This window comes from Aegilops tauschii, chromosome 1 (genome assembly GCF_002575655.3).
Source record: "Aegilops tauschii subsp. strangulata cultivar AL8/78 chromosome 1, Aet v6.0, whole genome shotgun sequence".
Classification (NCBI taxonomy): Eukaryota; Viridiplantae; Streptophyta; class Magnoliopsida; order Poales; family Poaceae; genus Aegilops; species Aegilops tauschii.
In genome coordinates, this window is record NC_053035.3 from 499,649,748 (window position 1) to 499,667,487 (window position 17,740).

The 17,740-nt window shown below is 42.8% G+C and overlaps 2 long non-coding RNA genes across 2 annotated transcripts; both read right to left on the minus strand.

Moving 5' to 3' along the window:
• Positions 1–7,482: 7,482 nt before the first annotated feature.
• On the minus strand, positions 7,483–8,330 carry LOC120966503 (uncharacterized). Its single transcript, XR_005760289.3, has 2 exons — positions 7,904–8,330; positions 7,483–7,757 (listed from the first exon to the last, which is right to left on the minus strand). It is a non-coding gene; the product is annotated as an uncharacterized lncRNA (long non-coding RNA).
• Positions 8,331–9,160: 830 nt separating this feature from the next.
• On the minus strand, positions 9,161–10,170 carry LOC120969773 (uncharacterized). Its single transcript, XR_005764138.3, has 2 exons — positions 9,768–10,170; positions 9,161–9,486 (listed from the first exon to the last, which is right to left on the minus strand). It is a non-coding gene; the product is annotated as an uncharacterized lncRNA (long non-coding RNA).
• Positions 10,171–17,740: the final 7,570 nt, after the last annotated feature.

The window sequence follows — 17,740 nt, forward strand, 5'->3', positions numbered from 1 at the left end:
TAAAAATCTGTCAAGATGCCCATCCAAGCTCTGTTCTGTTAACGGATTTTGTGATCTAAATTAAGTCATCAGATGCGGATTTGTTGTGTGCCACACTAGCTAGGAAGTGTTTTCTGAAAACAGACAATTAGGTTATTTATTTGCAGGTCGAGTGTGGAAGCTCATTATGCAACATTTCTCTTGTTTATCTCAGAGCCATGCCCATGAATCAATGTATGTCACTGGATTCAATCTTGAGCGGAGTGTGAACCTCGTTATTCATTTTTTATTAGTGTTTCTATTACCTGATCATACTTGTGCTTTTTTGCTGCCAAGGAGATTTCCGTATATGAAATGTTCTTTTTTTTTAGTATCTCTTTGATATGTGATATATTTATTTATCGTTACAAATATCAAAGCAAACCTGTCGTCGGAATCTCAATGGCCGGCTGATGAATAATCATTCATGGCATCAAGTTTTAGGGTTTAGGACTTCGAAAATTGTTTGCAAAGGATATAGCATATGCTTATTTCTAGATCATACAACCATGATGCATATGAATACGTAATTTTTGAGGCTCATTCCGTTCACGTCTTGCATGTCAACCTGTTAAAATTCTCATTTCTACGAGCAGTTGATGGAAACTGTAAATGATTTCATATGTCGTTCTACTTTATGAAAGTGTGTATTACGCAACCCCAACTGGCCCTCGCAGCACCCCACCGACCAACGGATGGCTCTTAGGCACTCTCTGCCTGCGAGGCACCCAGGGAGACGGGTACTCAACCATCCTTTATAGGAGTAATGTGCACTAAAAAAAGACTTAATAATGTCAATAATAATCCATCTGTTCATTTGCATATGGTATTATTTTATGTAAATAATTGCGGACAACCAATTATGAGTTAACGTACTATGGACATACCTCTCCATTCCGGGCTGTGGCCTTCGTGCCGAACAAGGTACGGATATCGCTTTAACAACTCCAAGCACGTGGCAGCTAATTAAACACACGTAGGCATGCATGATCGAATCAAATTCAGAATACAAGTGCGACAAATTCGAATCCAACTTGTGTCCAAATTCAAACCGATTAACACAAATGGGATAGCTTTAGCTGTATCCAGTTGTCTGCTTTGCCTGGGGGTCGAGCGAGGAAGGAATATATAACATTTTCTCGTGAAAAGAAGAGAGCCTGAGTCTCATGGTAGAATAACTTTTCCATTTGAAAAGAAGATATTCCTGCATATATTTGGTTCTCCCTAGCTTAGCATCGCACTGGTCTATGAAACTTTTTGCCGTTTTGGTAACAGAACAGTAGGCAGGCATCTAGCACAGGAAGATGTACGTCAAAGCATAGGAAAAGAGAGCAAGTAAACAAGAAAACACCAGGCCAGTGAGCCACCTTACACAAGCTCCCTCTCCGATCCGATCGACCCATATAAATTAATATAGTATTATTTTCCAGTAACCCAAATGTATGTTTGATGGCATTTTCTATGAATTTTCAGGTATATATTCTTACTAACTGACTTATCAACTTGGAACTAATTTATTTAAGAAAATATGAGCCGTAGATTGTGAGACCTAAGTAGTGACTATACAGGCAAATTCTCTCTTCAATTAGAACCAATGTACTCAGCTTAGTTTTAGCAGCGCTAGGCGCTGCGCAGCCACGGGACAGCTGCTTGGACATGGGGAGCTCGTCCATGGAGGTCATGTGCGAGAAAGAATCGAGAGAGGGGAGGAGCCGGGGAAGAAAGGGAATGAAATGATGCACGTAGCCCGGAATGGATAAGGCATGGAAAAAGACTTCTCTCGCAAGCATCACAGGAATGTTTCGAGTGGATATGGAATGTACAATCTGGTGACCGAATGACGCATGCTCGACCGGTGCAAGACTAGTCTGGTCAACCAGAAGGGTCGTTCCACCCCTTTTCCATTACCACTTGACCAATGACATGTTATCAAGAATTAAAAATACAAAGTGAAGTATCATGGAAATTGACCACTAGGAAGTTTGACTATTTTGCGGGTTGACTTTCTCAGCAAGAAAAAGAGCAGTCTGACCAAGATTTTGGTTACCGAATGAGGCAATTTTATCGAGGGGGACTGGTTAATGTGGTTAGCATGGTTACCAAGAAATACCTAGAATATTTCGAGCGAATTTTATAGTTGAATTTTGAATTCAAATAAGTGAATGAACAAATATTCGAACTAGAGACCTCTCAAAACAGGAACTAGGTTGCTACCAACACGCTAGAACCAACTCTCATGGCGTTAATTAGATCCTACGTACTTTACTGTAAATCGAGTGTTTAAATTCAAAAATTTCAAAAAATGATATTTTTTGCTCGGTATGGCGATTTAACAAGGGACACGTAAATACGCGGTAACCATGGAAAATCTTGAAATTTCAATAGGTAACTAAAACCTTGAGTCTGACTTTGATGCAAAAGGTGTAATTAATTTCGCTGGCATTTAGTTGTATGATAAAACGTGTTGATTTATCATACAAGACAACCAACGCCGGCTAAACGCGCTGACTAGTATTTGTAACGGTGCGGTCCAGAGGTTAAATTAAACCATGGTTTTGATTTGGGATATCCGCTTGCGGCTCCATACGTGCTATAATGAAAACAATGCTAAGATAGGTGAATTAATCTCAATGCAAGAACTGACAGTCGATCTAATACACAGTGCACCACAAAAAGGATTATTATTATTATTTCTCTCAATAGTTATAACATATACTCTTAGATACACAACAGGCGGATCAAAGGACAGTCATATATATATGGATGCATTCTATATATCATCTGCGCATCATCAATTAACACCGTGTTTATCATTTTCCGGATGAAAACAACAACACTCAAGCCCGGGATACCTCGCCACCCCGCCCTCCCCGGAACCTCCTCCCACCGCCGTGCTGCCACCACCCCGGCCATCCCTCTAGGCCCGGGCCTTGCCGGTTTTTTCTCCGGCAAACCTTCACCACCGCCCGCTGCCGCCCCCCAACAACCGCCGTGCTGCCTCCCCCACCCACCACCCTAAGATAGATGGTGGGGTAGCCTGCCCAGCAAGGTTCTTCCTCCCCACCGGCGAGTTCTTCCTCCCCCTCCGGCTGTTTCTCCGTTCAACCCAAAATCGACCGACACCAACTTCGAAAGTCAGGCGATTGACATGTAGCTATTATGCAGTTCCGTACGTCGACAGCGTGCTGTCTCGTTTGCATCGGGCGCGCATGGCTACCTGCGTGGAGTGCGAGAGACGTACCTACACAAGAGCTGTACGTACGTACGACCGACGACTCACCTCGTTTGCAAGCAATCAAGCGTGCGTGTGACAGACGTGCTCGTCCTCCTGTCGCCCTAGATCATCAATCAATCGTGCGAGCGGGACTTAAGCACGACTTGAGACTTTTTTTCCCCCTCTGAGTGCTGCACGATGCACGAGTCCCTTTCTTTTCGTGTTCAACCAAAAGAATGAACCCTTTCTTTTCCCGTCTCAAGGGAAAAAAACAACTTTTTTCCCAGAAAGAAAAGGAGCAAGTCACACGCAAGACTTTCGGCAATGCATAACGATCGCACGTCCTTGGTGTTCAACCAAGGCCCAATTTCATGACCACCTAACACGTCGTTCCATTTTATCAATCATCTTGTATTACTAAAAAAAAATCATCTTGTGCTCAACAAAAGAAAAATCAATCATCAACACAAATAACATTCTGGGGTTTTCTTGCTCGTCCTCGTGACTTAGCCTAGCAATATATGATCCATCTCCAACACGGTACATCAAAATGCACGCACCAAACGTCCGTCACACAATCCAGACAAAAAAGAAAAGAAAAAACCCGGACGGAGTTCATCCGAACACGACGTTTTACATTAATATAAATATCTGGGTCCTTTTTACATATCAAAAGTGAAACTACCAATCCGGCACACACCAACCGCGGCAGTGCCGCTTCCGGCCCCATCCACGTCCGTCTCCTCGCCAACATCGTCGTTAGCGCTGCGCGCAGACGTAGAACACCGGCCCGCTACTGGATGACAAAGCCCGAGTCCTCCACGATCATGGCTGTACTCGTTCGCCCGGTCGTTTCCGCCCGGCGCGCAGCCGCATCGTTTCCGTACGCCACCAACGGTGGCCGTCATATCTCATATCACTGACTCTCTCCCTCTGTTCAGTTCATCTCCTTCATCTCTCTCTTCGTCTGGGCTTTCACAGGCTCGATTGTATGAATGATTAGTGCGCAAATTTCAGACGAGGCGAGGCCTAGACATATGGATACCTTCCCTTTTCTGTCTCGTGAAACGAATTTTCTTCTGTCTTGTTAAGCTTCGTGTTGTGTCGCACCTAAGGAGAGGTCGACAATGGGAGCGGCGGCGGCGAGGAGGCTCAGCGGCCGTGCGCGGGAGATCTACACCAAGATTCACTCCACATGCATGCCCAGTTTTAAGGTCCCTACGTCATTAAAATGTGATGGATTTCGATCGATATCAGCTTGATTTCCATCATGTGATTCATCTTAATTAGTAGTATGATGAAACACACACAGCACACATGATATCCTTGGAAACAATACTAATTCATGTTAATCTAGCAGTACTATATATAATATTGATCAAGGAGTACGTACTGTAGAAGCTGCTTAAGGGGAAGATGTATTAAACTATTAGGACGTCAATAACGGCCGAACGTTCGGTCTCGAGAACCATGTGCCCGAACGTATCGTTCGGCGGGCGACTAGGTACCGACCGAACGATTTCGTTCGATCTGGAGAAACTCCCAGCCCGAACTACCCGTTCCCCCTTAATCGAGAAAACTTAGTGCTAAGGAAAAGGAAATATGGGCCAAAAATAGGCCCATATGTGAGCACAAGTAGAAGGACTTTATAAAGGCCGAAAAGGCATAAAAAGGACTGGAAGGAAAAATTGCCCACGTGACTATATTACAGCCATTTACTAAAACAATACCCCTCAATTTGTTTTTACTAAAACATGATACTTATATAACACATGAAAATTCCAAAAAAATGCCATTAGAGTTTGACCAAACTATTTCATAATTTGGCATGAATTATTTTTTTACAATGGCAAGGTTTACATCAAAAATGATTTCTAAGACAGCATGGCAGAAAATCAAAAATTGCAAAGGAAAAAGTTATGTTCAGAAATATGACATAGCAAAAATTACCAGGAAAAAAAATAGAATGCACAAAATACAAACAACCACATGGAACATATGAATTTTAGTTGCCATGTTCATATGTAGAGTGAACAGTTGAAGCAGAAAAGTATGGACAAGAAAATTGCCATAGCAGATTCATATAAAAAATTGGGGATAATTAGATTTATGCCCCTAGTTGTGTCCCACTTGTCTGTTTTACCCCTAATTCCCAAAAGTCACCGGTTCTGTCCAAATCACTTTGCTCCTCTTATACTTTTGCCCTTTGACCGTTTGACCGTCAGTTTGAAAACTTCATAACTAATTCATACCAAATCAGAAAAATGCAAATAAGATACCAAATGTTTTAAGTGCATGCCAAGTTTCATGAGGGAATAACATTCGTGGGTGCCGCGGCAAAAAAACAATCAGCACTCCAAAATAGATTATTTTTTTGCCATGACTTCCACGAATGTCGTTCCCTAATGAAACTTGGCAAGCAATTAGAACACTTGTCGTTCTTTGCTACCATATTTTTTTTGATTTTTTTAGAGTTTACTATTCATGGTGGTATCAAAAGAGCTAAAACTCGGATGTGCACTTTCCAACACTTTTTTCATGAATGCAAATGACACTGACATATAGGTGATGTTTTTCTGAAAATTTTGGTATCTTATTTGCATTTTTTGATTTTGTATGAATTAGTTATGAAGTTTTCAAACTGACGGTCAAACGGTCAAAGGGCAAAAGCATAAGAGGATCAAAGTGACTTGGACAGAACCGGTGACTTTTGGGAATTAGGGGTAAAACAGACGAGTGGGACACAACTAGGGGCATAAATCTAATTATCCCAAAAAATTGCCATATTTAGTATGGAAAAAATGTCATGTTCGAAGAAGTAAAACAAAAAAATTGCTTGGCAAATTCATATCAAAACTTGCCATGCTATTTTAATTGAATTTGCCATGTTCTATATGAGAAAAATGCCATCTTTGTAAAGCAAACACAAATTATGAATAAAAATTAATGCCATGGCAAATTCATATCGAAAATAGCCATGGTATTTCAATTAAATTTGCCATGTTCTATATGAGAAAAATGTCATGTATGTAAAGTAAAACTCAACTTATGAACAAAATTGCCATGGAAAATTCATATCAAAAACTTGCCGTGCTATTTTAATTAAATTTGTCATGTTCTGTTTGAGAAAAATGCCTTCTTTTTTTACCATGAAAAATGCCATATTTGTAAAGCAAACACAAATTATGTACAAAAAATTGCCATGCCAAATTCATATCAAAAATTGCCATGGCAATTAATAAAAATATGCCATGTTTTGTATGGGAAAAAATGTCATGTACGAAAAAGTAAAACTCAACTTCTGAACAAAATTGCCATGGCAAATTCATATCAAAACTTGCCATGCTATTTTAATTGAATTTTTTATGTTATATATGAGACAAAAAGCCATCTTTGTAAAGCAAACACATATTATGAACAAAACATTGCCATGGCAAATTCATATAAAAAATTGCCATTGTATTTTAATTAAATTTGCCATGTTCTATATGAGAAAAAAAATCATGTATGTAAAGAAAACACAAGTTATGAATAAAATTTGCCATGAAAGATGTATGTTATAAATTAGCATGGTCTTTTAATTATAGATGTCATGCTTTCTGTAAGGAAAAATGCCATGTATATGTTCATGTAGAGAAAAATGTCATGACCCAATAACTACATTTGCCATGCCTCGTGCATTTATAATTCTGTCATGCCATGATGGTAACATCAATTTGAAACATTTTCATGAAAAAGACAAAATTCATAGGTTTGCCATGTTCAAATCTGATGTTCATAGAGCGTACATGGTTTCTAAACTTAAGTTGACATGCCACGGGATTTGCCATGATCCATAAACTAAATATGCCATGGTCAATTACTAAATTTATTTTTGCTGTTTGAACCCCAACTACAGATTGCCCGTGACATCTGTGTGTGCTTGAAAATTGTCCACGACAACTCCATATGCTAACTCCAAAAACTACAGACTGGAAGTAACCAAGGTAAATGTGGGGGTCAGATTTCTAGCACAAAAACAACATGGCAAAAACTACAGACTGATGCCATGACATCTCTACCACTGTAAGAAGATTAAATCACAAAGATCTTCTATGCAGTGGTGACAGAACATATGAAAATGCCATGGTAAATTTTCTTCTTGCTAAAAGCATATAAAAATGGAAAAATTGTAGTGGGGGTTTCCATATACAGCCACCAAACTCCTCTGCAACTAACATTCTACCAATATTATTAGTAATACTTCATACTGAACTAGTAAAAATGGCTGGAAGAATCTCTGAGAACTTTATTACAATAGTGCCAAGTTTCCTTTTTATAACTAATGCTGGGATCGATTCTCAGCCTAAGCGTAACACTAAGCTGACCTCATGAACAATTTAATCGAAGGAAGAGAAGTACACGAAGGGATCAATACTTACACACTACACAAGCAAACAGCCAAGCCCACCATGCCTCCACCAACGATAGCAACGTCGAGCTCATCATCTTAAACCTTCACACCCCCAACCTTCTCCGTGCGATCCTACATGTCAACACACAGATTCACCATCAGTTACACACATTTGGAATGAAACCTCAATCAATCTCGCAACTCGCAGCGCCCTGAATGAGCCATTTCTCTTAACACTACGGGGTGACAGCATAGGTGATTACAGGGGAGAAAAGTACCTGTGAATTGGCCACCCTCGCCAGCGCTTCGTTGACCCGCGCCTCCTTTCAAAGCAGCTGCTGGTGCACAAGCCGGAGGCGTACATGCCCTCGTCGCCGAGTTCGCCGCCCGCCGCGCGCAGCGCCGCCTCCGCTCGCCTGACTCAAGCTCGATGCTCTCGTCGCCGAGTTCACCGCCCGCCGCACGTAGCGCCGCCTCCGCTCGCCTGGCTCAAGCTCGACGCCCTCGTCGTCGAGTTCTCTGCCCGCCCTCGGAGACGGCACAGCCCGCTCGTCTTCGCCGCTCGACACCACGACGTTGGTCCCAGTGGAGCTGCGAGACAGTGAACTACTTTCCTGGTCTCCGCCGCCACCTGCCTCTTCTCCGACATCACCGCCGTATGGTCGCTCTCCTGAGTGTGCCCCTAGGAGAGAGATGGGTGGGATGTAGAATGGGCGGTGGGGGAAGAGGATAAGACATAAGACCCGAGAGGCGTTCGCGACGAGGCGTTTATTTTCCGAACAAAAAAAGGGTGACATGGCTGATCTCCCTTCTCTAATATTCGTGCTAATGATCCTACGGCGCAAAGCACGTTCGGAACCAGGAGGAAAAACATGGCACGTTCGGAAGTTATCGATTCCGAACTATTAATGGCACAATTTTAGATCGCCCGCTAATCTGCCGCAATAGCTGCTGCGGAGCCTCCCTGATAGCCATAAGCCATGGCTGGCACTGTTGGAAATAAACACGTCTTTCCTATCCTAGCCGGCTCGGACTAGGACACAGTCACCGAATAGGATATGTATAGGGGGGGGGGGGTCTCTCTACAGGAGAGATTGTACTGCGACTGCGTCCATGGTGATTTCATTCATCTCATGCACATGCATACTACTGGTCGATTTGCATGCATTCAGGTTTAGCTACCGACGATTTGGACGAAGTGAATATTTTGTCTCTGTGTACCTCACTTTTGCATACCTAGTTCTCCTTTTCTGGCTGGGATCTGAAACCAAAGAAGATGATGACCATGAGGACTAAACAAGAGAGTAAGACCACAACGAACGACGAAGTGGATATTGACAAATTATCAGCGGATATAGAAAAATGTATAGAAGTATATTAGAAGCACACAAAATAACTTCAAGTATATTGCAAGTACTATAAATATATCTATGGATGTTAATTGGCACATGGGCCTCTATGAGAGCGCAAACGGCCGTGATCCCTAGGTCTTTGAGACGATCTGCTTCCACGAGCGTCAAAAATATATCTTACAATTATCTCTCAATGCAAGAGCTAATGCCTTTGTTAATATGATTGTCGTGAAAGACATTCATTTATTAGATCTACACTACAACAGGCGGATCGAACAGACAATCATATATATGGATGTGTTCTATCATCTGCCCATCATCAACTAAACACCCTGTTTATCATTTTCGGGTACCGTCCTTTCGATAACAACAACACTGAAGCCCGGGATACGGTTGTAGTACGCCATGATCCCGCTCGCATTCACTTAACGTATCTTTTCCAAGATCGTCCTCGCATCTCTTCTGACAGTCATCAGGGAAGCAGTTCTGGTGGACCTCGAAACATCCAACTGCAAACACATGAAACAAAACCAATACACATCACTTGTTACTCCAGTCAGTTAATTCATATTGAATAACTATCTGTACAAAAATACCAATATCCATCGTGCGAAACATCGCAAGATATATACATCTTATGAAAAATGGTCGATGCTAACTACTCCCTCCGTTCCGTATTACTCGTAGCTGATTTAGTAAACCATATTACTCGTCGCTGATTTAGTAAACCATATTACTAAATCAACGACGAGTAATATGGAACGGAGGGAGTATGAGATAGCGTACGTACTAAAGGCTGGGTTTCCTTCTGAGGCAGAAAGGGTTGCCATGAGCATGAGAGCCCCCAACCATACGGCAACAGCCACATTGTTCCTGAAGACTGCCATGAGGACCCAAAAAGAAAGCCTGATGAAGTTGCAATGCTCTTTCATTCGTTGCATTTATATAGAGGCAGATTGGTGGAGATCATGGAGAAGTATTTAATGCATTAATTGTGCAAAAATTATAACAGGACTTATCTCATGATTTAATGCATTAATTTTTGTGCTTAAATTAGTAGTATAGGGCTTATCTCATGCATCATGCACCCGAAAGTGGGAGTTTCTCAAAATTACTTTTGTCACTTATGAAAACAACTAATTCCTGATGAAAATTTACAAAGACTCAGCTCTTGTGTGCGCGTTGCTGTAGAAGTTTTGTATCATCGTAGACGTACCAAAGGTTAACAAATAAAAAAAATTATGGATCAAAGTGATTACCCTATAAACAGGAACAATATGTCATGGATAAGTAGAAGCTGACAGAAGATTACTAATGACATTTTTCTTGATTACAAATGAAGGTAAACTAATTACTAATTCTGAATTTAGGGAGTAACATAATTACTAATTTTAGGTAGAATCTGTAGTGTAGTTTGTACGAAGCTGCATGCGTTGTTGATGATGTAGCAGTTAGGTCGTCTCATAAGGAAATTCTCAAGGACCTTGGTATCCATCGTTTTGCTATCACGACGTAACCTATCCCCCGCGTCGTCCGCGTGGGCGACTCGATCCATTTCTTCAGGCACTCTCCTCCTGCGCCCTTCCCTCGCCGCTGCCGGTCAGCGCCGCCCGCGTGGCCGACCGCGGCGGCGGGGTTCGCTCCCGTGGTGCTATGAGCGACATTTGGCGAGGTGCAGGTGGCGGCCGGAAGCTGTGAAGGCTGATGTTGCTGCGGCGGCGACGGTGCTCCACGCGGGGCTGGATCCGGCGGAAGTTTGACTGGGAGCGGCTGCTCGCGGCGCACTTCCTCAGCAGGAAAACAGGACCATGTAGGTCCGCTTGCATCTGTGGCTCCTCGTATGATCGGTTGTTTCCAGTGGCATACCCAATCCGGCAGCCCAGCCGGTGCATCCAACTTGGGAGCAAGCCCGTCCCATGGCCGCAACTCCAAGGGTGCCGCTGCGGCATCGTGGCGTGACAGGTTGGGGCAGTCGCCAAGCGCATGTGCTAGCGCTGTCGACCGCATCACGGTCATGGTGATACTTCGCTCATGCTCGGGCGCAAGATCGGGTGCCGTTGTGAATCTGGCCAGCATGCTGCTATGTGGTCATGAGCCGGACGGCGGTCACCTAGCTTCGACATATACGATCTGCGTCCACGAGGGAGGACAACGAAGCGAGAGTGGAAGCACGTGGAGCTGTCGTCTGATGCGGATCAGGCATCCACTGCCACTTGTGAGGATGGTATGGGCCTCTGAATTGTCCTGGACTCGAGATGTTGGCGGTGCCATAATCCTTCCTCCCATTCAAACACTTCGTCGTGTGGTGGCGAGAGGCACTTGTCGCGTCATGTCAGTCGACAAGTGCGGACATGGCCATCACTCGCCACATGAATCGTGCGCATATGCAACTATTGGGACCGAGGCAAGTGGAGGAGACAACATGGGATGACTTCGATTGGGTGGTACTTCTCGAGTACCCAATCTTGAGCTCTAGGGTGAAAACTCTAGGTCGGACCCTAGTTGGTCATACCTGGCAATGGCGGCGTTCTTTGCGTCGTTACCCTGATGAAGGCATTGCTTGGAGTTTGCTCAGATTTGATCTCCAGGGTGAAAACCCAGAAACTGACCTTGGTGGTTCTATCTAGCGACGGCGACGCTTGCACGTCGTTCCCTCCATAGAGGCGTAGTTCTTGAAGAACCATTCTCTTAGTCCTTGTGCTGTCGAGAGATGTTTGGCACTGACGGTTACTATTGTATATCCTCAATCGATGTTGTTCATTCCTTCGGGTTTTTTCCTTTCTCCATCCGCTTAGGCATAGCTTTGATCTTGTATGACTTTGCTCATTGCCGGTGTGGTCGTTCGTGTGTGTATTGTGTTGGCTATGTGCATCTTGGTTATGCAGATGTCGGATGTATACTCATCATGAGTGTATCCCTCGATGCTACATTATGAGTCAATAAAATACATCCTTTATCGAAAAAGGAAATTTTCAAAGAAATAACAAAGAACATTGCATCTTCTATATGTGAGTGGAATATGAAACATTGGGTTGAATTAACAGGAGCAGGCCTCTATAAAAAGAGTAAGGAATGCAAAAAAAAGTAGGTAGATGAATGTGAACAAAAATAGAAGGTAACTATATATGGTATGAAATTAGATGTGCAAACTAATTTGATAGTCTCAAGGTAGATAAATATAATAGTCTTTTTAACTGATCCGTGTATCTTAAAAATCAAGAACCATTTTGGAGTTGTAGGAATAAGGAGCAAATTCATACATTCTATTGGCACATCAAAAGTAGTAATTATATATGACATATTCTTTGTCATGCATCTATCTCACTTGATGAGGTCATCGCGAAGATTACGCCACTACAGTACTACTCCCTCCGTTCCAAATTACTCGTCGTGGTTTTAGTCCAAATTTGAACTAAAACCACGACGATTAATTTGGAACGGAGGGAGTACATGCTTCATGGAATTAGTGAAAATCATGGATTTTAGGGTTGGAAGTCGATGGCCTCATGCATGGACATGGTTTTTTCATGCACAAAGTTTCTTTTGCCTCGAAGTTGCACCCTGATACAAAATGCTTCTGCACATATAGGTGTTTCATCTATCTGTCGGAAATAGGATCAGAATAAATATGAGGGAATATCATCAACCGGATAGTAAAGAACTCCATTGGTGCGTCTGAGACAACACTGAAAGCTGCAAGAATAATTTTTCTGTATCAGCCAATACAGCCAGAACGGAAATAACCCTGATACGGTCAATTAAAAATAGCTGCTATGAATATAATATAGCAAAGAAAGGTATGGCGGTCCAATAAAAACATACTTGATATGATTCCCAATATGTTAAGCACATGCTTGTATTCATCCACTCCGGTGTTGGCCCAGATCCGACGTCGAGTACTTTCCGACGATGGCGACGATCAACAGCGAGGAAGATCACGACAACAAAGCAACGCGGTTGAACTTGGTTCCTGCCCCATGTCAACTAGACATGCACGTTCCAAGCTAGCACCACTAGTTGGTCGTGTACTAGTTGGTTCAACAAAGCATGCACGTTCCACACGCACGTATCGCGCCTGTTTTGATCTGTATTAATTCACAAATCCACGGTACGGTTACAGGGCTGTTGCACGCACGCATATAAGTAGTCCATGGCTAGCTAGACCAATACTACTCGGCTGCTAATTGACGTCCTACTCGGTACATGCAGACGGACCTACACACGTACTACAACTTTGGGAGGCTATGTCGTGGCTAATTCCAACATCCGGGGTACAGCTTTATGTGAGATACTACATCAGAGCGGAGAGGGGAGAGAGATACACACGCACGCTTTACACAACAAACTCCGGTGCCTGATCCTATCTTTAGACTTTAGGTTAGCTGATGCTAGATACGTGCGGCATGTTTGTATGCATGGCCGCTTGACCAGAATGGCCCGTGAGACTTGCTCATATGAGAAACGACCATACTGATTAGCTTGAGATCGCAAGAAGAAGGTTTTGAATTTTCCTAGGGTCACCAATTGCATAATCTAAAAAGCATTCTATTACCTCCCAACCATACGGAGTAGTACTATCCATGCAGGGACGCAGGTTGTACCTTGGCTTCTGGGTGAATTCAAGAAAAACGATGATGGGCTGGGTTAGCTTGAACTGATGATGACGACGGCGCTGACAGCACTATCAACACTTTAGCTTCTAGGCTTGAACGACCAGATCGAGATTCGATATCGGCAAGACTGCTGCGTTGGCAATGACTCTTGGAGGAAGTGAAGTTAGGTGTGGAGAAGGCGGCAGCCGCAAGAATAGTAGAGCAATGAAAGGGCTCTTGATTTCAAAGTGCTTTATATAGATCGAAGGGGAGAGGTCCAAGGGTCAGCTTAGTGGAGCAGCTCCTGTTTGGTTGCCTGTAGGTAGCTGGTCGTTTACCTCGGCAGCCCGATGGTCACCTGCCTCTCCTTTTCCTTGTGTGCATATGCTACACACACGGACTAATACGGGGGTTGTTCCACTTGGCCATTTGTCATTGGGCATTGGAGAAAATCAGCCCGGGGGTGCTAGTTTGATTAGTTGGTACAAGCCCGTATTAGCCCGTAATGACCCCGTGAGTCTAGCATTTTCGCTGCAGCTAGTGCCGAGAGGAGAGGAAGGGACAAACCTGCATGCTGGAGAGTGCCCGTTGCCTGTACGGTCGTCTGCCTCACCGGTTTTGTTTATATGCACGAGTGCTGTGAGAGACGAAAGGACGAATCTGCATGGGTTGTGGGGAAGTAGTGCGAAGCTACATAGCAGTAACTGCAGTGCTGATGAGTGATAGTACAAACCGTACGACACTCCATAGAAAACAATGACAATAACGAATGATGTGGCTTCAGCATATGTCAGAAAATTCAGTAGTGGAAGCTGATGTGGCAAGAATGATGATGTGGGTAGCTTGCATGTTTAGAGAAATAGGATAGTGGGGATGAACTATTTAGATATTATAGATTATAGATGTGTGTGCTGGTCAATCATGGGATCACCAGGTCGATCGGTCACTCAGTTCCTGCCTTCCAAAGCCCCAAATCCTCGTGCATGAATTAATAAACTATAAAATCAGGGGGGAATAGAAAAATTGTACCAACTATTCCTGTTTATATGAATCATCAATTGCTTAACACTAGTAGAAAAATGACCATTTGTCCCGGTTCTGGAACCGGGACTAAAGGGTCGGTACTAAAGCCCCCCCCCCAGTCCCGGTTCTTATACGAACCGGGACTAAAGGCCCTCCACGTGGCCGGTCACCCATCCTCTCACTACTCCAGCCTGAGCACGCTTAACTTCCGGGTTCTATTCCCCTCGTTTCCAACTTTACACTTGTTGTTTTCCTGACAATAGGAAGATGTCAATCCTATTAACCCTCAGGAGTTTAGCTTGAGCATGAAGTCACACGTTTCACTGTTTGAGTTTGAAACTATTATTCTAAAAATAATTATTATTTAGTAACACTAATATTTCTTGAGTAAGTAGTTTGACCATAGTTTGACCACAGTTTGACCAGATTTGACCAAAATTCAAAAAAAATTGAAATAATTATTTAGTAACACTAATATTCTTGAATAATTATGTAGTAACACTAATACTTCTTAAATAAGTAGTTTGACCTGATTTAACCAAAATTCAAAAAAAAAACTGAAATTTGAGCATATCTTTTTTTCCTTTTGGAATTTCAACACTAGTCATAATCACAACTCCTCCTCCTCATCATCAACTCTAACACATTGTAGCACATAATAACACATTGTACCTAGCACCTACTCCTCTCTCATAGGACCTACTACCCTCTCTTAGGTAAAATAGCATAAAACAAGATAGGCCCTGACTCTCCATTATGGAGAATAGAGATTATCTTGTCTCTAATTCTTGCGCTTCGCACAATGTTGCTTCCAAGTAGCTCCCTACGATTGACCATACATTTTGTCCAATCTTTGATTGTCATGTCTTCATCGGTTTTAGAAATCCGGTATGAACAACGGTGATGCGTAGGATGACCTGGCCGTAAGATCATAACATCAAGGCGACCTTTCGTAGTTAGCAATGTAGTTTAGTTTTAGAAGAAATTATGCAAAAGATGCACGGACGTCGTAATAGTAAAAAATCTTACCATGCCATCTCCATGGATGTTACCATAGTTCAACACATGCACTAGTGGCACGCATTGACCATAATGTGCAGGAGTTTGCTAATAGATATTGTAATTCTCAAGATCATTAATAAATGAGATCAGATGATCTTTCTTCCGATAAGTTAATTCAGCGCCATCGGTGTAGTAGGTTCTGTCTATCATCTTCCGCACATTCTTTGAAGAATGAAAATAAGCTATCAATGGAAATAAGCTGTCAACTATTTTGAAATAAAAAATATAAATTACTTAATAACTATGTTTGAGAAACTCACATAGCGGTAGAATTGGAAGCGTATCAACAAGGACCCAAATGTCCATATTGCCTTCGTCGATGTTAGGATCACCAAGATCCATGGTGACAAGCATACCCTCATGGAAATCATATGCCTTGCAAAGTGCTTCCCAATTCCGGCAACCAAAATGGGATACGCTCTCAGAATTGTATAGATTTACAGCAAAATCAAAACCATGATTGGTCCTTAGGTGAACTATCTTTGTTTCCATATTTTCATGATCTTGAAAATCCATCCTCTCCAAGACATAGCGTCTTGCATGGCATGGGATAAGCTATAATCGAATTGTAAAACATGAAAATTACACGTTGAAGAAGCAGAAGTCATGCTTAATTACGAAAAAGCACTTGTCGCCATTGCGTACCGTTTCAACAACGAAGGTCTCCCGAAGCTTAATGCTGAAGCACCGACCTTCTACCAGGTGAGGCCTGTCACACAGACCCCGGTCGTCGCCGCACCAGTCGCACTCCGCCAGGAGACTTTTGTGCTCCGATGATGACATTTCCTAGGTTCATAATTCAAAGATTAAACTTCTAAAATTAAATATATGTACTACATAAACTAAATTAGATCATTATTATTCATCATGGGTTGACTATCGGTCCGTCGAGTCTTTTTTTTGAAAACTCTCAGCTCACGTGGTGTATATATTCGACCGTTGGTGATGGTCGCTCCTCCCTTCGTCCCCGAGTGCATTAAACCAAAATGTCTAGCACACGGGAACGAAGGAGAAGTGACCCCCACGACAACAGTCGGCATTCTTCTTCTCTCATATATGGTCGAGTCTCGACAGACTTAAAGTCAACCCGAAATGTCGTTTAATTATCTTTCTAGAAAATCCAGGCTACTCGATATTTCCTACATATTCGGGCACAAGTCATGCCAAAATTCACGGAAAAATCCGGCATGACCTTTGCTAAAAAAGGACATATCGAACGCTTAAAATTTGCCGGAACGGAAATTAATCAACACTCCGGCAAAACATAGGCCACTCGGAGGTGTTACCTGCAAACATGGCCGACCACTTGGGCAAGCACATATCCTATTTGAGCAACACAAGATATACATGTTTATATCTACATCATATGAGCATTCAAACTTGATGGCCATTGCATTTCAATGGTTGAAAATATGAACAAAAACATTTCAAAATATCTTATAGGACTCATATTGACATGGAGATTTGGCTGGTCTCACCTTGAGGTCGGAGGGGGTCGGTGACGGGGACGACGGCGAGGATGATGGAGGGGCTCCTTGATTTCTGGAAAAACAAAATATAAACAAAAACATTATTATCCTCATCTTAGGACTTACTGAAACCTTATAAGTTATCAACTAATCAAATGCATACGCCTTGCATAGTGCTCTCCAATTTGAGCATTCAAAATAGGAGTAGTTCTCCAATTTGAGCATTCAATAAGCAAAACTAAATCATAAAATAAATTAGTATATTCAAATTAGCATGCATTCAATAAGCAAAACTAAATCATCTCTTGCGTCCGTACATCGTCGAATATTATCACTAATACATCTCGAATAGTATCATACATATAACATCACTAATACAGCTACAACCCTAGCGAACGACGGGCATCGGCGCGGGCGGTGGAAACCCAAAGAGAAGGAACCATCATAGGATCATAGCTCAAGTGAGATCCCTAAAGAACCTGCCAGGTATTGTCGAACTTCCCATCCAACGCAACCATGTAGCGACGGACGTGCTTGTCCTCCTCGCTGACACGGTGACGTACCACCTTCGCGGGGGTCCAAAGCCTCTGCACCGTCAGTGGCCCACACGACCGCCA